We start from the raw sequence: 16812 nt of genomic DNA, 5'->3' as shown, positions 1-16812 counted from the left end.
CTCCCCCATTATCTTTCCTCTGTGCCTCTCTCCCTTCTTTATAGCACTGTCCCTTTCTGTTTTCCCCCTTGCCTCTCCGTTTCTCTGCTCACCTTATGTCAGCTTATTTCTTTTCTTTTCTCTTCTGTCTTCTGTCTTCTCTTCTCTCTTCATGCTTGGTCCTCCTGGCTGCGGCGCTCCTCACTGACTGACGGGCGTGAGTTGATGACGTCACGCCCGGCAGTCAGTGTGAATGAAGCAGAGAGGAGGAGCGCAGCTGTCCCGTGAGTATGTTTTTTTAATTTTATTTTCCTTACAGCTCCCCCCACCAACGATCGAGGAGGACGCGGACCCGTACCCCCCCCCCCCCCACCCACCCGCGGGGAGGGAAAAATAAAAAAAAAATCCGCAGGGAATGGGGGAAATTGTTTTTTTTTTTTTAATTAACAGTGAGGGCCCGTGTAAAATGTACCCGCCCCCCCCCCCCTCTCGGCGGCCCTGTGGGTAACACACAAAAAGGAGAGCTCTATTGGCAATTCTCATTGCACAAAAATACCAATACTAGTGCTGTCAGGGTTGGTGTAATTCTGCAGTCATATTCTACTGTTATAAAGGTAACACACAAAAAGGAGAGCTCCATTGCTAATTCTCCTTGCAGAAAAATACAGATAGTAGTGCTGTCAGGGTTGGCGTAATTCTGCAGTTACATTCTACTGTGTTATATAGGTAACACACAAAAAGGAGATCTCCATTGCTAATTCTCATTGCAGAAAAATACAAATACTAGTGCTGTCAGGGTTGGTGTAATTCTGCAGTCATATTCTACTGTGTTATAAAGGTAACACACAAAAAGGAGAGCTCCCTTGGTAATTCTCATTGCATAAAAATACAAATACTAGTGCTGTCAGGGTTGGTGTAATTCTGCAGTCAAAGTTTACTGTGTTATATAGGTAACACAAATAAAGAAGAGCTCCATTTTCAATTCTCATTGCAGAAAAATAAAAATACTAGTGCTGTTAGGATTGGTGTAATTCTGCAGTGAAACTCTGTTGTGTTGTATAGGTAACACAAAAAGGAGAGCTCCGTTGCTAATTCTCATTGCAGAAAAATACAAATACTAGTGCTGTCAGGGTTGGTGTAATTCTGCAGGAAAATTGATTGTGTTATATAGGTAACCAGGGCTACCAAGAGGAAATCAGGACCCGGGTACAACAAATTCATGGGGCCCCCCCTCATAGTCGAGTGAGCCCTAAAAAAAAATTTGCGCCGTCCCAGGGCGGCGCAAAAAAATTCGGGAGCGTGGTCATGCATTTGGGGGCGTGGCAATGCGCTGTTGGGGCGTGGCTAGCACATCAAAATCACTAGGTCTTGAATTCACCAGAGCGTCATATATGTCCCAGCACTCCTGACTTTTAAGACATCTAGCACCAAAGTGTAGTATACAAATAATGCAGTGTGTACACAAAGAGTTCAGTCTTGGCCTGCATCTTACATTGGGCACAACACTCACCAAAAATTGCCATTGTCCCTAATAGAATCACAACATTTCACACACTCTGCTGCTCTCTCCTACCTGTTCTTCTCACATTTTCCACCTGTGGCTGCTGGTTTCTTTAGTTGTGGCTTGTCTGGATCCTGGAATGTTGAAGGGCCTATTTGGGAAAAAAATGGCTACATTTAGAAAATTACAGCCAGCCCCGGCGTTAAATCAATAGCACCCACGATTAATAATTAGGCCTTCCTCCAGCCCCAACATTAAAATAATAGTATTCACATTTAATAAATAAACCTATTCCCTTCCTGCAAACAGCAATACCTATTTCCCGCAACCATCACTGCCATTAAATAATTCATAGTCACATTTAATAAATGGACCTCATTCTCCCCAAACTCACCCACATATTCAATAGCCCCCAAACCACCCCATCTTAAATTAATAATCCCCACTATTAAATTGCCTCACCATCACCCTACAAACAAAATAGCGCCCATTAATTAGCCGCCACCTACCTCACACACACTACATTGCAACAAGCCCCCTGTGCCATCACACACACAATACTGTGCCCCTTCATCACAACTACACTGTGCCCCCTTAAGATCACACTGCGCCATCCATGCTGCTTTTCCCCCTTCTTTTTTACTTTTTGCCTCTCTCCCCTTTTTTTTCCTCTGTGCCTCTCTCCCCCATTACCTTTCCTCTGTGCCTCTCTCCCCCATTATCTTTCCTCTGTGACTCTCTCCCCCATTATCTTTCCTCTGTGCCTCTCTCTCCCATTATCTTTCCTCTGTGCCTCTCTCTCCCCCATTTTCTTTCCTTTGTGCCTCTCTCCCCCATTATCTTTCATCTGTGCCTCTCTCCCCCATTATCTTTCCTCTGTGCCTCTCTACCCCATTATCTTTCCACTGTGCCTCTCTCACCCATTATCTTTCCTCTGTGCCTCTCTCCCCCATTATCTTTCCTCTGTGACTCTCTCCCCCATTATCTTTCCTCTGTGACTCTCTGACCCATTATCTTTCCTCTGTGCCTCTCTCCCCCATTATATTTCCTCTGTGCCTCTCTCCCCCATTATCTTTCCTCTGTGCCTCTCTCCCCCATTATCTTTCCTCTGTGCCTCTCTCCCTTCTTTATAGCACTGTCCCTTTCTGTTTTCCCCCTTGCCTCTCCGTTTCTCTGCTCACCTTATGTCAGCTTATTTCTTTTCTTTTCTCTTCTGTCTTCTGTCTTCTCTTCTCTCTTCATGCTTGGTCCTCCTGGCTGCGGCGCTCCTCACTGACTGACGGGTGTGAGTTGATGACGTCATGCCCGGCAGTCAGTGTGAATGAAGCAGAGAGGAGGAGCGCAGCTGTCACGTGAGTATGTTTTTTTAATTTTATTTTCCTTACAGCTCCCCCCACCAACGATCGAGGAGGACGCGGACCCGTACCACCCCCCCCCCCACCCACCCGCGTGGAGGGAAAAATAAAAAAAAAATCCGCAGGGAATGGGTGGAAATTGTTTTTTTTTTTTAATTAACAGTGAGGGCCCGTGTAAAATGTACCCGCTCCCCCCCCCTCTCGGCGGCCCTGTGGGTAACACACAAAAAGGAGAGCTCTATTGGCAATTCTCATTGCAGAAAAATACCAATACTAGTGCTGTCAGGGTTGGTGTAATTCTGCAGTCATATTCTACTGTTATAAAGGTAACACACAAAAAGGAGAGCTCCATTGCTAATTCTCATTCCAGAAAAATACAAATACTAGTGCTGTCAGGGTTGGTGTAATTCTGCAGTCATATTCTACTGTGTTATATAGGTAACACAAGAAAAGGAGAGCTCCATTGCTTACTGACCTACATCACTTATACACCTCAACACCAGCATTGAAGGACGCAGGAACAAGAGAGAAAAAAAACAAAAACTTACAGCACCTGGTATCCCCAGGCGGTCTCCCATCCAAGTACTAACCAGGCCCAGCCCTGCTTAGCTTCCAAGATCAGATGAGATTGGGCTTATTCAGGGTGGTGTGGCTGTAGGTATTGGTTTTCTAATGACCTACATCTCTTATACATCTCAAAACCAGCATTGAAGGAAGCCGGAACAAGAGAAAATAAAACAAAAAGGCCTACAGCACCTGGTATTCCGAGGTGGTCTCCCATCCAAGTACTTTCCAGGGCCGGCCCTGCTTAGCTTCCAAGATCAGTCATGTTCAGGGTGGTGTGGCTGTAGGTATTAGTTCCCTAATGACCTACATCAGCTATACATCTCAACACCAGCATTGAAGGACGCAGGAACAAGAGAGAAAAAAAACAAAAAACCTACAGCACCCGGTATCCCCAGGCGGTCTCCCATCCAAGTACTAACCAGGACCGGCCCTGCTTAGCTTCCAAAATAAAACGAGATTGGGCTTATTCAGGGTGGTGTGGCTGTAGGTATTGGCTTCCTAATGACCTACATCTCTTATACCTCTCAAAACCAGCATTGAAGGAAGCCGGAACAAGAGCAAATAAAAAAAAAGCCTACAGCACCTAGTATTCCCATGTGACCAACCATCCAAGTACTAACCAGGCCTGACCCTGCTCAGCTTCCAAGATCAGATGAGATTGGGCTTGCTCAGGGTGGTGTGGCGGTAGGTATTGGTTTCCTAATGACCTACATCTCTTATACATCTCAAAACCAGCATTGAAGGAAGCCGGAACAAGAGAAAAAAAAAAAAAGGCCTACAACAACTGGTATTCCCAGGTGGTCTCCCATCCAAGTGCTAACAAGGCTTGGCCCTGCTTAGCTTCCAAGACCAGATGAGATTGGGCTTATTCAGGGTGGTGTGGCTGTAGGTATTGATTTCCTAATGACCTACATCTCTTATACATCTCAAAACCAGCATTGAAGGAAGCCAGAACAAGAGCAAATGAAAAAAAAAGGCCTACAGCACCTGGTATTCCCAGGTGGTCTCCCATCCAAGTACTAACCAGGCCCAGCCCTGCTTAGCTTCCAAGGTCAGGCTTGTTCAGGGTGCTGTGGCTGTAGGTATTGGTTTTCTAATGACCTACATCTCTTATACATCTCAAAACCAGCATTAAAAAAGCCGGAACAAGAGAAAAAAAAAGTCTACAACACCTGGTATTCCCAGGTGGTCTCCCATCCAAGTACTAACCAGACCATGACCTGCTTAGCTTCCAAGATCAGATGAGATTGGACTTGTTTAGGGTGCTGTGGCTGTAGGTATTGATTTCCTAATGACCTACATCTCTTATACATCTCAAAACCAGCATTGAAGGAAGCTGGAACAAGAGAAAATAAAAAAAAAGGCCTACAGCACCTGATATTCCCATGTGGTCTCCCATCCAAGTACTAACCAGGCCCAGTGCTGCTTAGCTTCCAAGATCAGACAAGATTGGGCATGTTTAGGGTGCTGTGGCTGTAGGTATTGATTTCCTAATGACCTGCATCTCTTATAAATCTCAAAACCAGCATTGAAGGAAGCTTGAACAATTAAAAATAAAAAAAAAAAGGCCTACAGCACCTGGTATTCCTAGGTGGTCTCCCATCCAAGTACTAACCAGGCCCGACCCTGCATAGTTTCCAAGATCAGACGAGATTGGGCTTGTTCAGGGGGGTGTGGCTGTAGGTATTGGTTTCCTAATGACCTACATCTCTAATACATCTCAAAACCAGCATTGAAGGACGCAGGAACAAGAGGAAAAAAAAAAAAAGGCCGACTGCACCTAGTTATACCAGTTGATCTCCCATCCAAGTACTAACCAGACTGTGCCCTGCTTAGCTTTCATGATCAGTTTAGATTGGGCTTGTTCAGGGTGCTGTGGCTGTAAGTAATGTTTTCTGAATGACCTACATCTCTTATACATCTCAAAACCAGCATTGAAGGAAGCCGGAACAAGAGAAAATAAAAAAAAAGGCCTACAGTACCTGGTATTCCTAGGTGGGCTCCCACCCAAGTACTAACCAGAACGGCCCTGCTTAGCTTCCAAGATCAGACGAGACTGGGCTTGTTCAGGGGGGTGTGGCTGTAGGCATTGGTTTCCTAATGACCTACATCTCTTATACATCTCAAAACCAGCATTGAAGGAAGCCGGAACAAGAGAAAAAAAAAAAATGCCTACAGCACCTGATATTCCCAGGTGATCTCCCATCCAAGTACTAACCAGGCACGGCACTGCTTAGCTTCCAAGATCAGATGAGATTGGGCTTGTTCAGGGTGTTGTGGCTGTAGGTATTAGTTTCTTAATGACCTACATCTCTTATACATCTCAAAACCAGCATTGAAGGAAGTAGGAACAAGAGAAAATAAAAAAAAAAGGCCTACTGCACCTGGTAATCCCAGGTGGTCTTCCATCCAAGTACTAAGCAGGCACGGCCCTGCTTAGCTTCCAAGATCAGACAAAATTTGGCTTGTTAAGGGTGGTGTGGCTGTAGGTATTGGTTTCCTAATGACCTACATCTCTTATACATCTCAAAACCAGCATTGAAGGAAGCCGGAACAAGAGAAAAAAAAAAATGCCTACAGCACCTGATATTCCCAGGTGATCTCCCATCCAAGTACTAACCAGGCACGGCACTGCTTAGCTTCCAAGATCAGATGTGATTGGGCTTGTTCAGGGTGTTGTGGCTGTAGGTATTGGTTTCCTAATGACCTACATCTCTTATACATCTCAAAACCAGCATTGAAGGAAGCTGGAACAAGAGAAAATAAAAAAAAAATACCTACAACACCTGATATTCCCAGGTGGTCTCCCATCCAAGTACTAACCAGGCCCTGCGCTGCTTAGCTTCCAAGATCAGACGAGATTGGGCATGTTCAGGGTGGTGTGGCTGTAGGTATTAGTTTCCTAATGACCTACATTTCTTATACATCTCAAAACCAGCATTGAAGGAAGCAGGAACAAGAGAAAATAAAAAAAAAGGCCTACTGCACCTGATAATCCCAGGTGGTCTTCCATCCAAGTACTAAGCAGGCACGGCCCTGCTTAGCTTCCAAGATCAGACAAAATTTGGCTTGTTAAGGTTGGTGTGACTGTAGCTATTAGTTTCCTAATGACCTACATCTCTTATACATCTCAAAACCAGCATTGAAGGACGCAGGAACAAGAGAAAAAAAAAAAATGCCAATTGCACCTAATAATCCCAGTTGGTCTCCCATCCAAGTACTAACCAGGACTGGCCCTGCTTAGCTTTCAAGATCAGATGAGATTGGGCTTGTTCAGGGTGGTGTGGCTGTAGGTATTCGTATCTAAATGACCTACATCTCTTATACATCTCAAAACCAGCATTGAAGGAAGCTGGAAGAAGAGAAAATAAAAAAAAAGGCCTACAGCACCTGGTATTCCTAGGTGGGCTCCCACCCAAGTACTAACCAGACCGGCCCTGCTTAGCTTCCAAGATCAGACGAGACTGGGCTTGTTCAGGGGGGTGTGGCTGTAGGTATTGGTTTCCTAATGACCTACATCTCTTATACATCTCAAAACCAGCATTGAAGGAAGCCGGAACAAGAGACAAAAAAAAAAAAAGGCCTACTGCACCTGATATTTGCAGGTGGTCTCCTATCCAAGTACTAACCAGGCCCGGCACAGCTTAGCTTCCAAGATCAGACGAGATTGGGCTTGTTCAGTGTGTTGTGGCTGTAGGTATTGGTTTCCTAATGACCTACATCTCTTATACATCTCAAAACCTGCATTGAAGGAAGCTGAAACAAGAGAAAATAAAAAAAAAAAGCTTACAACACCTGATATTCCCAGGTGGTCTCCCATCCAAGTACTAACCAGGCCCGGCACTGCTTACCTTCCAAGATCAGATGAGATTGGGCTTGTTCAGGGTGGTGTGGCTGTAGCTATTGGTTTCTTAATGACCAACATCTCTTATACATCTAAAAACCAGCATTGAAGGAAGTCGGAACAAGAGAAAATAAAAAAAAAAAGGCCTACAGCACCTGGTATTCCCAGGTGGTCTCCCATTTAAGTACTAACCAGGCCTGGCCCTGCTTAGCTTCCAAGATCAGACAAAATTGGGCTTGTTCAGGATGCTGTGGCTGTAGGTATTGGTTTCCTAATGACCTACATTGCTTATACATCTCAAAACCAGCATTGAAGGAAGCCGGAACAAGAGAAAAAAAAAAAATGCCAACAGCACCTGATATTCCCAGGTGATCTCCCATCCAAGTACTAACCAGGCACGGCACTGCTTAGCTTCCAAGATCAGATGTGATTGGGCTTGGTCAGGGTGTTGTGGCTGTAGGTATTGGTTTCCTAATGACCTACATCTCTTATACATCTCAAAACCAGCATTGAAGGAAGCTGGAACAAGAGAAAAAAAAAAAAAAAAGCCTAGAACACCTGATATTCCCAGGTGGTCTACCATCCAAGTACTAACCAGGCCCGGCACTGCTTAGCTTCCAAGATCAGACGAGATTGGGCATGTTCAGGGTGGTGTGGCTGTAGGTATTAGTTTCCTAATGACCTACATCTCTTATACATCTCAAAACCAGCATTGAAGGAAGCAGGAACAAGAGAAAATAAAAAAAAAGGCCTACTGCACCTGGTAATCCCAGGTGGTCTTCCATCCAAGTACTAAGCAGGCACGGCCCTGCTTAGCTTCCAAGATCAGACAAAATTTGGCTTGTTAAGAGTGGTGTGACTGTAGGTATTAGTTTCCTAATGACCTACATCTCTTATACATCTCAAAACCAGCATTGAAGGACGCAGGAACAAGAGAAAAAAAAAAATGCCAAGTGCACCTAATAATCCCAGTTGGTCTCCCATCCAAGTACTAACCAGGACCGGCCCTGCTTAGCTTTCAAGATCAGATGAGATTGGGCTTGTTCAGGGTGGTGTGGCTGTAGGTATTCGTATCTAAATGACCTACATCTCTTATACATCTCAAAACCAGCATTGAAGGAAGCTGGAAGAAGAGAAAATAAAAAAAAAGGCCTACAGCACCTGGTATTCCTAGGTGGGCTCCCACCCAAGTACTAACCAGACCGGCCCTGCTTAGCTTCCAAGATCAGACGAGACTGGGCTTGTTCAGGGGGGTGTGGCTGTAGGTATTGGTTTCCTAATGACCTACATCTCTTATACATCTCAAAACCAGCATTGAAGGAAGTCGGAACAAGAGAAAAAAAAAAAATGCCTACAGCACCTGATATTCCCAGGTGATCTCCCATCCAAGTACTAACCAGGCACGGCACTGCTTAGCTTCCAAGATCAGATGTGATTGGGCTTGGTCAGGGTGTTGTGGCTGTAGGTATTGGTTTCTTAATGACCTACATCTCTTATACATCTCAAAACCAGCATTGAAGGAAGTAGGAACAAGAGAAAATAAAAAAAAAAGGCCTACTGCACCTGGTAATCCCAGGTGGTCTTCCATCCAAGTACTAAGCAGGCACGGCCCTGCTTAGCTTCCAAGATCAGACAAAATTTGGCTTGTTAAGGGTGGTGTGGCTGTAGGTATTGGTTTCCTAATGACCTACATCTCTTATACATCTCAAAACCAGCATTGAAGGAAGCCGGAACAAGAGAAAAAAAAAAATGCCTACAGCACCTGATATTCCCAGGTGATCTCCCATCCAAGTACTAACCAGGCACGGCACTGCTTAGCTTCCAAGATCAGATGAGATTGGGCTTGTTCAGGGTGTTGTGGCTGTAGGTATTAGTTTCTTAATGACCTACATCTCTTATACATCTCAAAACCAGCATTGAAGGAAGTAGGAACAAGAGAAAATAAAAAAAAAAGGCCTACTGCACCTGGTAATCCCAGGTGGTCTTCCATCCAAGTACTAAGCAGGCACGGCCCTGCTTAGCTTCCAAGATCAGACAAAATTTGGCTTGTTAAGGGTGGTGTGGCTGTAGGTATTGGTTTCCTAATGACCTACATCTCTTATACATCTCAAAACCAGCATTGAAGGAAGCCGGAACAAGAGAAAAAAAAAAATGCCTACAGCACCTGATATTCCCAGGTGATCTCCCATCCAAGTACTAACCAGGCACGGCACTGCTTAGCTTCCAAGATCAGATGTGATTGGGCTTGTTCAGGGTGTTGTGGCTGTAGGTATTGGTTTCCTAATGACCTACATCTCTTATACATCTCAAAACCAGCATTGAAGGAAGCTGGAACAAGAGAAAATAAAAAAAAAATACCTACAACACCTGATATTCCCAGGTGGTCTCCCATCCAAGTACTAACCAGGCCCTGCGCTGCTTAGCTTCCAAGATCAGACGAGATTGGGCATGTTCAGGGTGGTGTGGCTGTAGGTATTAGTTTCCTAATGACCTACATTTCTTATACATCTCAAAACCAGCATTGAAGGAAGCAGGAACAAGAGAAAATAAAAAAAAAGGCCTACTGCACCTGATAATCCCAGGTGGTCTTCCATCCAAGTACTAAGCAGGCACGGCCCTGCTTAGCTTCCAAGATCAGACAAAATTTCGCTTGTTAAGGTTGGTGTGACTGTAGCTATTAGTTTCCTAATGACCTACATCTCTTATACATCTCAAAACCAGCATTGAAGGACGCAGGAACAAGAGAAAAAAAAAAAATGCCAATTGCACCTAATAATCCCAGTTGGTCTCCCATCCAAGTACTAACCAGGACTGGCCCTGCTTAGCTTTCAAGATCAGATGAGATTGGGCTTGTTCAGGGTGGTGTGGCTGTAGGTATTCGTATCTAAATGACCTACATCTCTTATACATCTCAAAACCAGCATTGAAGGAAGCTGGAAGAAGAGAAAATAAAAAAAAAGGCCTACAGCACCTGGTATTCCTAGGTGGGCTCCCACCCAAGTACTAACCAGACCGGCCCTGCTTAGCTTCCAAGATCAGACGAGACTGGGCTTGTTCAGGGGGGTGTGGCTGTAGGTATTGGTTTCCTAATGACCTACATCTCTTATACATCTCAAAACCAGCATTGAAGGAAGCCGGAACAAGAGACAAAAAAAAAAAAAGGCCTACTGCACCTGATATTTGCAGGTGGTCTCCTATCCAAGTACTAACCAGGCCCGGCACAGCTTAGCTTCCAAGATCAGACGAGATTGGGCTTGTTCAGTGTGTTGTGGCTGTAGGTATTGGTTTCCTAATGACCTACATCTCTTATACATCTCAAAACCTGCATTGAAGGAAGCTGAAACAAGAGAAAATAAAAAAAAAAAGCTTACAACACCTGATATTCCCAGGTGGTCTCCCATCCAAGTACTAACCAGGCCCGGCACTGCTTACCTTCCAAGATCAGATGAGATTGGGCTTGTTCAGGGTGGTGTGGCTGTAGCTATTGGTTTCTTAATGACCAACATCTCTTATACATCTAAAAACCAGCATTGAAGGAAGTCGGAACAAGAGAAAATAAAAAAAAAAAGGCCTACAGCACCTGGTATTCCCAGGTGGTCTCCCATTTAAGTACTAACCAGGCCTGGCCCTGCTTAGCTTCCAAGATCAGACAAAATTGGGCTTGTTCAGGATGCTGTGGCTGTAGGTATTGGTTTCCTAATGACCTACATTGCTTATACATCTCAAAACCAGCATTGAAGGAAGCCGGAACAAGAGAAAAAAAAAAAATGCCAACAGCACCTGATATTCCCAGGTGATCTCCCATCCAAGTACTAACCAGGCACGGCACTGCTTAGCTTCCAAGATCAGATGTGATTGGGCTTGGTCAGGGTGTTGTGGCTGTAGGTATTGGTTTCCTAATGACCTACATCTCTTATACATCTCAAAACCAGCATTGAAGGAAGCTGGAACAAGAGAAAAAAAAAAAAAAAAGCCTAGAACACCTGATATTCCCAGGTGGTCTACCATCCAAGTACTAACCAGGCCCGGCACTGCTTAGCTTCCAAGATCAGACGAGATTGGGCATGTTCAGGGTGGTGTGGCTGTAGGTATTAGTTTCCTAATGACCTACATCTCTTATACATCTCAAAACCAGCATTGAAGGAAGCAGGAACAAGAGAAAATAAAAAAAAAGGCCTACTGCACCTGGTAATCCCAGGTGGTCTTCCATCCAAGTACTAAGCAGGCACGGCCCTGCTTAGCTTCCAAGATCAGACAAAATTTGGCTTGTTAAGAGTGGTGTGACTGTAGGTATTAGTTTCCTAATGACCTACATCTCTTATACATCTCAAAACCAGCATTGAAGGACGCAGGAACAAGAGAAAAAAAAAAATGCCAAGTGCACCTAATAATCCCAGTTGGTCTCCCATCCAAGTACTAACCAGGACCGGCCCTGCTTAGCTTTCAAGATCAGATGAGATTGGGCTTGTTCAGGGTGGTGTGGCTGTAGGTATTCGTATCTAAATGACCTACATCTCTTATACATCTCAAAACCAGCATTGAAGGAAGCTGGAAGAAGAGAAAATAAAAAAAAAGGCCTACAGCACCTGGTATTCCTAGGTGGGCTCCCACCCAAGTACTAACCAGACCGGCCCTGCTTAGCTTCCAAGATCAGACGAGACTGGGCTTGTTCAGGGGGGTGTGGCTGTAGGTATTGGTTTCCTAATGACCTACATCTCTTATACATCTCAAAACCAGCATTGAAGGAAGTCGGAACAAGAGAAAAAAAAAAAATGCCTACAGCACCTGATATTCCCAGGTGATCTCCCATCCAAGTACTAACCAGGCACGGCACTGCTTAGCTTCCAAGATCAGATGTGATTGGGCTTGGTCAGGGTGTTGTGGCTGTAGGTATTGGTTTCCTAATGACCTACATCTCTTATACATCTCAAAACCAGCATTGAAGGAAGCTGGAACAAGAGAAAAAAAAAAAAAAAAGCCTAGAACACCTGATATTCCCAGGTGGTCTACCATCCAAGTACTAACCAGGCCCGGCACTGCTTAGCTTCCAAGATCAGATGAGATTGGGCTTGTTCAGGGTGGTGTGGCTGTAGGTATTCGTATCTAAATGACCTACATCTCTTATACATCTCAAAACCAGCATTGAAGGAAGCTGGAACAAGAGAAAATAAAAAAAAGGCCTACAGCACCTGGTATTCCTAGGTGGGCTCCCACCCAAGTACTAACCAGACTGGCCCTGCTTAGCATCCAAAATCAGACGAGACTGGGCTTGTTCAGGGGGGTGTGGCTGTAGCTATTGGTTTCTTAATGACCTACATCTCTTATACCTCTCAAAACCAGCATTGAAGGAAGTCGGAACAACAGAAAATAAAAAAAAGAGGCCTACGGCACCTGGTATTCCCAGGTGGTCTCCCATCCAAGTACTAACCAGGCCCGACCCTGCTTAGCTTCCAAGATCAGACGAGATTGTGCTTGTTCATGGTGGTGTGGCTGTAGGTATTGATTTCCTAATGACCAACATCTCTTATACATCTCAAAACCAGCATTGAAGGAGGTCGGAACAAGAGAAAATAAAAAAAAAAAGGCCTACAGCACCTGGTATTCCCAGGTGGTCTCCCATTTAAGTACTAACCAGGCCTGGCCCTACTTAGCTTCCAAGATCAGACAAAATTGGGCTTGTTCAGGATGCTGTGGCTGTAGGTATTGGTTTCCTAATGACCTACATTGCTTATACATCTCAAAACCAGCATTGAAGGAAGCTGGAACAAGAGAAAATAAAAAAAATAGCCTACAGCACCTGGTATTCCTAGGTGGTCTCCCATCCAAGTACTAACCAGGCCTGGCTCTGCTTAACTTCGAAGATCAGATGAGATTGGGCTTGTTCAGGGAGGTGTGGCTGTAGGTATTGGTTTCTTAATGACCTACATCTCTTATACATCTCAAAACCAGCATTGAAGGAAGCTGGAACAAGAGAAAAAAAAAAAAAAAAGCCTAGAACACCTGATATTCCCAGGTGGTCTACCATCCAAGTACTAACCAGGCCCGGCACTGCTTAGCTTCCAAGATCAGATGAGATTGGGCTTGTTCAGGGTGGTGTGGCTGTAGGTATTCGTATCTAAATGACCTACATCTCTTATACATCTCAAAACCAGCATTGAAGGAAGCTGGAACAAGAGAAAATAAAAAAAAGGCCTACAGCACCTGGTATTCCTAGGTGGGCTCCCACCCAAGTACTAACCAGACTGGCCCTGCTTAGCATCCAAAATCAGACGAGACTGGGCTTGTTCAGGGGGGTGTGGCTGTAGCTATTGGTTTCTTAATGACCTACATCTCTTATACCTCTCAAAACCAGCATTGAAGGAAGCTGGAACAAGAGAAAATAAAAAAAAAAAGGCCTACAGCACCTGGTATTCCCAGGTGGTCTCCCATTTAAGTACTAACCAGGCCTGGCCCTACTTAGCTTCCAAGATCAGACAAAATTGGGCTTGTTCAGGATGCTGTGGCTGTAGGTATTGGTTTCCTAATGACCTACATTGCTTATACATCTCAAAACCAGCATTGAAGGAAGCTGGAACAAGAGAAAATAAAAAAAATAGCCTACAGCACCTGGTATTCCTAGGTGGTCTCCCATCCAAGTACTAACCAGGCCTGGCTCTGCTTAACTTCGAAGATCAGATGAGATTGGGCTTGTTCAGGGAGGTGTGGCTGTAGGTATTGGTTTCTTAATGACCTACATCTCTTATACATCTCAAAACCAGCATTGAAGGAAGCTGGAACAAGAGAAAAAAAAAAAAACAGGCCAACTGCACCTGATATTCCCAGGTGGTCTCCCATCCAAGTACTAACCAGGTCTGGCACTGCTTAGCTTGCAAGATCAGATGAGATTGGGCTTGTTCAGGGTGCTGTGGCTGTAGGTATTGGTTTACTAATGACCTACATCTCTTATACATCTCAAAACCAGCATTGAAGGAAGCTGGAACAAGAGAAAAAAAAAAAAAGGCCTACTGCACCTGATATTCCCAGGTGGTCTCCCATCAGAGTACTAACCAGGCGGGCCCTGCTTAGCTTCCAAGATCAGATGAGACTGTGCTTGTTCAGGGGGGTGTGACTAAAGGTATAGATTTCCTAATGACCTACATCTCTTATACATCTGAAAACCAGATTTGAAGGAAGCCGGAACAAGAGAAAATAAAAAAAAAAGGCCTACAGCACCTGGTATTCCTAGGTGGTCTCCCATCCAAGTACTAACCAGGCCCGGCCCTGCTTAGCTTATAAGATCAGACGAGATTGGGCTTGATCAGGGTGGTGTGGCTGTATGTATTGGTTTTCTAATGACCTACATCTCTTATACATCTCAAAACCAGCATTGAAGGAAGTCGGAACAAGAGGAAAAAAAAAAAAAAAAGGCCTACTGCACCTGGTATTCCCAGGTGGTCTCCCATCCAAGTACTAACCAGGCCTGGCTCTGTTTAGCTTCCAAGATCGGGCTTGGTCAGGGTGCTATGGCTGTAGGTATTGATTTCCTAATGACCTATATCTCTTATACATCTCAAAACCAGCATTGAAGAAAGCCGGAACAAGAGAAAAAAAAAAAAAAAGGCATACTGCACCTGATATTCCCAGGTGGTCTCCCATCCAAATGCTAACCAGGCCCAGCACTGTTTAGCTTCCAAGATCAGACGAGATTGGGCATGTTCAGGGTGGTGTGGCTGTAGGTATTAGTTTCCTAATGACCTACATCTCTTATACATCTCAAAACCAGCATTGAAGGACGCTGGAACAAGAGAAAATAAAAAAAAAAGCCTACAGCACCTGGAATTCCTAGGTGGTCTCCCATCCAAGTACTAACCAGGCCCGACCCTGCTTAGCTTCCAAACTCAGATGAGATTGGGCATGTTCACGGTGGTGTGGCTGTAGATATTAGTTTCCTAGTGACCTACATCTCTTATACATCCCAAAACCAGCATTAAAGGAAGCAGGAACAAGAGAAAATAAAAAAAAAGTCCTACAGCATCTGGTATTCCCAGGTGGTCTCCTATCCAAGTAGTAACCAGGCCCGGCGCTGCTTACCTTTCAAGATCAGACGAGATTGGGCTTATTCAGGGTGGTGTGGCTGTAGGTATTGGTTTCCTAATGACCTACATCTCTTATACATCTCAAAACCAGCATTGACGAAAGCCGGAACAAGAGAAAATAAAAAAAAAGGCCTACAGCACCTGGTATTCCCAGGTGGTCTCCTATCCAAGTAGTAACCAGGCCCAGCCCTGCTTACCTTTCAAGATCAGACGAGATTGGGCTTGTTCAGGGTGGTGTGGCTGTAGGTATTGGTTTCCTAATGACCTACATCTCTTATACATCTCAAAAATAGCATTGCAGAAAGCCGGAACAAGAGAAAATTAAAAAAAACTGCCTACAGCACCTAGTATTCCCAGGTGGTCTACCATCCAAGTACTAACCAGGCCCGGCCCTGCTTAGGGTCCAAGATCAGACGAGATTGGGCTTGTTTAGGGTGGTGTGGCTGTAGGTATTGTTTTTATAATGACCTACATCTCTTATACATCTCAAAACCAGCATTGAAGGAAGTCGGAACAAGAGAAAATAAAAAAAAATTGCCTACAGCACCTGGTATTCCCAGGTGGTCTCCCATCCAAGTACTAACCAGGCCCAGCCCTGCTTAGCTTCCAAGATCAGACAAGATTGGGCTTGTTCAGGGTGGTGTGGCTGTAGGTATTGTTTTACTAATGACCTACATCTCTTATACATCTCAAAACCAGCTTTGAAGGAAGCCGGAACAAGAGAAAAAAAAAAAAAAAGTCCTACAGCATCTGGTATTCCCAGGTGGTCTCCTATCCAAGTAGTAACCAGGCCCAGCCCTGCTTACCTTTCAAGATCAGACGAGATTGTGCTTGTTCAGGGTGGTATGGCTGTAGGTATTGGTTTCCTAATGACCTACATCTCTTATACATCTCAAAACCAGCTTCGAAGGAAGCCGGAACAAGAGAAAATAAAAAAAAAAGTCCTACAGAATCTGGTATTCCCAGGTGGTCTCCCATCCAAGTACTAACCAGGCCCGGCCCTGCTTACCTTTCAAGATCAGACGAGATTGGGCTTATTCAGGGTGGTGTGGCTGTAGGTATTGATTTCTTAATGACCTACATCTCTTATACATCTCAAAACCAGCATTGAAGGAAGTCGGAACAAGAGAAAATAAAAAAAAATTGCCTACAGCACCTGGTATTCATAGGTGGTCTCCCATCCAAGTACTAACCAGGCCCAGCCCTTCTTAGCTTCCAAGATCAGATGAGATTGTGCTTGTTAAGGGTGGTGTGGCTGTAGGTATTAGTTTCCTACTGACCTACATCTCTTTTACATCTCAAAACCAGCATTGAAGGAAGCCGGAACAAGAGAAAATAAAAAAAAAGGCCTACTGCACCTGGTATTCCTAGGTGGTCTCCCATCAAAGTACTAACCAGGCCCGACCCTGCTTAGCTTCCAAGATCAGATGAAATTGGGCTTGTTCAGGGGTGTGTGGCTATAGTATTGGTTTCCTAATGACCTGCATCTCT

The 16812-nt window shown here is 44.6% G+C and overlaps 4 non-coding genes and 46 pseudogenes across 4 annotated transcripts; all 50 read right to left on the bottom strand.

The window, feature by feature from the left end:
* Window positions 1-3376: 3376 nt before the first annotated feature.
* LOC142136826 (5S ribosomal RNA) lies at window positions 3377-3495 on the bottom strand. The gene has a single exon (XR_012687531.1). It is a non-coding gene; the product is annotated as a 5S ribosomal RNA (ribosomal RNA).
* A 277-nt stretch (window positions 3496-3772) lies between these two features.
* On the bottom strand, window positions 3773-3891 carry LOC142133168 (5S ribosomal RNA; annotated as a pseudogene).
* An 82-nt stretch (window positions 3892-3973) lies between these two features.
* Window positions 3974-4092, bottom strand: LOC142136501 (5S ribosomal RNA; annotated as a pseudogene).
* Window positions 4093-4174: 82 nt separating this feature from the next.
* LOC142136807 (5S ribosomal RNA) lies at window positions 4175-4293 on the bottom strand (annotated as a pseudogene).
* Window positions 4294-4377: 84 nt separating this feature from the next.
* On the bottom strand, window positions 4378-4486 carry LOC142136371 (5S ribosomal RNA; annotated as a pseudogene).
* A 76-nt stretch (window positions 4487-4562) lies between these two features.
* On the bottom strand, window positions 4563-4681 carry LOC142136744 (5S ribosomal RNA; annotated as a pseudogene).
* Window positions 4682-4764: 83 nt separating this feature from the next.
* Window positions 4765-4883, bottom strand: LOC142134565 (5S ribosomal RNA; annotated as a pseudogene).
* Window positions 4884-4968: 85 nt separating this feature from the next.
* LOC142117143 (5S ribosomal RNA) lies at window positions 4969-5087 on the bottom strand (annotated as a pseudogene).
* Window positions 5088-5372: 285 nt separating this feature from the next.
* On the bottom strand, window positions 5373-5490 carry LOC142136535 (5S ribosomal RNA; annotated as a pseudogene).
* An 81-nt stretch (window positions 5491-5571) lies between these two features.
* LOC142119927 (5S ribosomal RNA) lies at window positions 5572-5690 on the bottom strand (annotated as a pseudogene).
* Window positions 5691-5973: 283 nt separating this feature from the next.
* LOC142121608 (5S ribosomal RNA) lies at window positions 5974-6092 on the bottom strand (annotated as a pseudogene).
* An 84-nt stretch (window positions 6093-6176) lies between these two features.
* Window positions 6177-6295, bottom strand: LOC142136907 (5S ribosomal RNA). The gene has a single exon (XR_012687576.1). It is a non-coding gene; the product is annotated as a 5S ribosomal RNA (ribosomal RNA).
* A 485-nt stretch (window positions 6296-6780) lies between these two features.
* Window positions 6781-6898, bottom strand: LOC142135250 (5S ribosomal RNA; annotated as a pseudogene).
* An 84-nt stretch (window positions 6899-6982) lies between these two features.
* On the bottom strand, window positions 6983-7101 carry LOC142136471 (5S ribosomal RNA; annotated as a pseudogene).
* An 84-nt stretch (window positions 7102-7185) lies between these two features.
* On the bottom strand, window positions 7186-7303 carry LOC142127797 (5S ribosomal RNA; annotated as a pseudogene).
* An 86-nt stretch (window positions 7304-7389) lies between these two features.
* LOC142135404 (5S ribosomal RNA) lies at window positions 7390-7508 on the bottom strand (annotated as a pseudogene).
* Window positions 7509-7589: 81 nt separating this feature from the next.
* Window positions 7590-7708, bottom strand: LOC142129709 (5S ribosomal RNA; annotated as a pseudogene).
* An 84-nt stretch (window positions 7709-7792) lies between these two features.
* LOC142127213 (5S ribosomal RNA) lies at window positions 7793-7911 on the bottom strand (annotated as a pseudogene).
* A 484-nt stretch (window positions 7912-8395) lies between these two features.
* On the bottom strand, window positions 8396-8513 carry LOC142135239 (5S ribosomal RNA; annotated as a pseudogene).
* Window positions 8514-8594: 81 nt separating this feature from the next.
* Window positions 8595-8713, bottom strand: LOC142124646 (5S ribosomal RNA; annotated as a pseudogene).
* A 283-nt stretch (window positions 8714-8996) lies between these two features.
* Window positions 8997-9115, bottom strand: LOC142119905 (5S ribosomal RNA; annotated as a pseudogene).
* A 283-nt stretch (window positions 9116-9398) lies between these two features.
* LOC142121597 (5S ribosomal RNA) lies at window positions 9399-9517 on the bottom strand (annotated as a pseudogene).
* An 84-nt stretch (window positions 9518-9601) lies between these two features.
* LOC142136905 (5S ribosomal RNA) lies at window positions 9602-9720 on the bottom strand. Its single transcript, XR_012687575.1, has one exon. It is a non-coding gene; the product is annotated as a 5S ribosomal RNA (ribosomal RNA).
* A 485-nt stretch (window positions 9721-10205) lies between these two features.
* Window positions 10206-10323, bottom strand: LOC142135228 (5S ribosomal RNA; annotated as a pseudogene).
* Window positions 10324-10407: 84 nt separating this feature from the next.
* LOC142136470 (5S ribosomal RNA) lies at window positions 10408-10526 on the bottom strand (annotated as a pseudogene).
* Window positions 10527-10610: 84 nt separating this feature from the next.
* LOC142127786 (5S ribosomal RNA) lies at window positions 10611-10728 on the bottom strand (annotated as a pseudogene).
* Window positions 10729-10814: 86 nt separating this feature from the next.
* Window positions 10815-10933, bottom strand: LOC142135393 (5S ribosomal RNA; annotated as a pseudogene).
* Window positions 10934-11014: 81 nt separating this feature from the next.
* Window positions 11015-11133, bottom strand: LOC142129697 (5S ribosomal RNA; annotated as a pseudogene).
* An 84-nt stretch (window positions 11134-11217) lies between these two features.
* On the bottom strand, window positions 11218-11336 carry LOC142127200 (5S ribosomal RNA; annotated as a pseudogene).
* A 484-nt stretch (window positions 11337-11820) lies between these two features.
* LOC142135217 (5S ribosomal RNA) lies at window positions 11821-11938 on the bottom strand (annotated as a pseudogene).
* An 81-nt stretch (window positions 11939-12019) lies between these two features.
* Window positions 12020-12138, bottom strand: LOC142124635 (5S ribosomal RNA; annotated as a pseudogene).
* Window positions 12139-12222: 84 nt separating this feature from the next.
* Window positions 12223-12341, bottom strand: LOC142128688 (5S ribosomal RNA; annotated as a pseudogene).
* A 284-nt stretch (window positions 12342-12625) lies between these two features.
* LOC142118980 (5S ribosomal RNA) lies at window positions 12626-12744 on the bottom strand (annotated as a pseudogene).
* Window positions 12745-12829: 85 nt separating this feature from the next.
* On the bottom strand, window positions 12830-12948 carry LOC142136322 (5S ribosomal RNA; annotated as a pseudogene).
* Window positions 12949-13031: 83 nt separating this feature from the next.
* On the bottom strand, window positions 13032-13150 carry LOC142125985 (5S ribosomal RNA; annotated as a pseudogene).
* Window positions 13151-13234: 84 nt separating this feature from the next.
* LOC142128666 (5S ribosomal RNA) lies at window positions 13235-13353 on the bottom strand (annotated as a pseudogene).
* A 285-nt stretch (window positions 13354-13638) lies between these two features.
* Window positions 13639-13757, bottom strand: LOC142136319 (5S ribosomal RNA; annotated as a pseudogene).
* An 83-nt stretch (window positions 13758-13840) lies between these two features.
* LOC142125974 (5S ribosomal RNA) lies at window positions 13841-13959 on the bottom strand (annotated as a pseudogene).
* An 84-nt stretch (window positions 13960-14043) lies between these two features.
* On the bottom strand, window positions 14044-14162 carry LOC142136735 (5S ribosomal RNA; annotated as a pseudogene).
* Window positions 14163-14446: 284 nt separating this feature from the next.
* On the bottom strand, window positions 14447-14565 carry LOC142128434 (5S ribosomal RNA; annotated as a pseudogene).
* Window positions 14566-14844: 279 nt separating this feature from the next.
* Window positions 14845-14963, bottom strand: LOC142134636 (5S ribosomal RNA; annotated as a pseudogene).
* Window positions 14964-15046: 83 nt separating this feature from the next.
* LOC142118300 (5S ribosomal RNA) lies at window positions 15047-15165 on the bottom strand (annotated as a pseudogene).
* Window positions 15166-15248: 83 nt separating this feature from the next.
* Window positions 15249-15367, bottom strand: LOC142136199 (5S ribosomal RNA; annotated as a pseudogene).
* Window positions 15368-15450: 83 nt separating this feature from the next.
* LOC142122079 (5S ribosomal RNA) lies at window positions 15451-15569 on the bottom strand (annotated as a pseudogene).
* Window positions 15570-15653: 84 nt separating this feature from the next.
* On the bottom strand, window positions 15654-15772 carry LOC142125930 (5S ribosomal RNA; annotated as a pseudogene).
* An 84-nt stretch (window positions 15773-15856) lies between these two features.
* LOC142136874 (5S ribosomal RNA) lies at window positions 15857-15975 on the bottom strand. The gene has a single exon (XR_012687545.1). It is a non-coding gene; the product is annotated as a 5S ribosomal RNA (ribosomal RNA).
* Window positions 15976-16059: 84 nt separating this feature from the next.
* Window positions 16060-16178, bottom strand: LOC142129166 (5S ribosomal RNA; annotated as a pseudogene).
* Window positions 16179-16262: 84 nt separating this feature from the next.
* Window positions 16263-16381, bottom strand: LOC142126577 (5S ribosomal RNA; annotated as a pseudogene).
* Window positions 16382-16465: 84 nt separating this feature from the next.
* Window positions 16466-16584, bottom strand: LOC142117550 (5S ribosomal RNA; annotated as a pseudogene).
* An 83-nt stretch (window positions 16585-16667) lies between these two features.
* LOC142133439 (5S ribosomal RNA) lies at window positions 16668-16786 on the bottom strand (annotated as a pseudogene).
* Window positions 16787-16812: the final 26 nt, after the last annotated feature.

The sequence above is a fragment of the Mixophyes fleayi genome, chromosome 1, assembly GCF_038048845.1.
Source record: "Mixophyes fleayi isolate aMixFle1 chromosome 1, aMixFle1.hap1, whole genome shotgun sequence".
Classification (NCBI taxonomy): domain Eukaryota; kingdom Metazoa; phylum Chordata; class Amphibia; order Anura; family Limnodynastidae; genus Mixophyes; species Mixophyes fleayi.
Note: the sequence above shows the minus strand (reverse complement) of the source record. Positions and strands in the feature narration are given on the sequence as shown.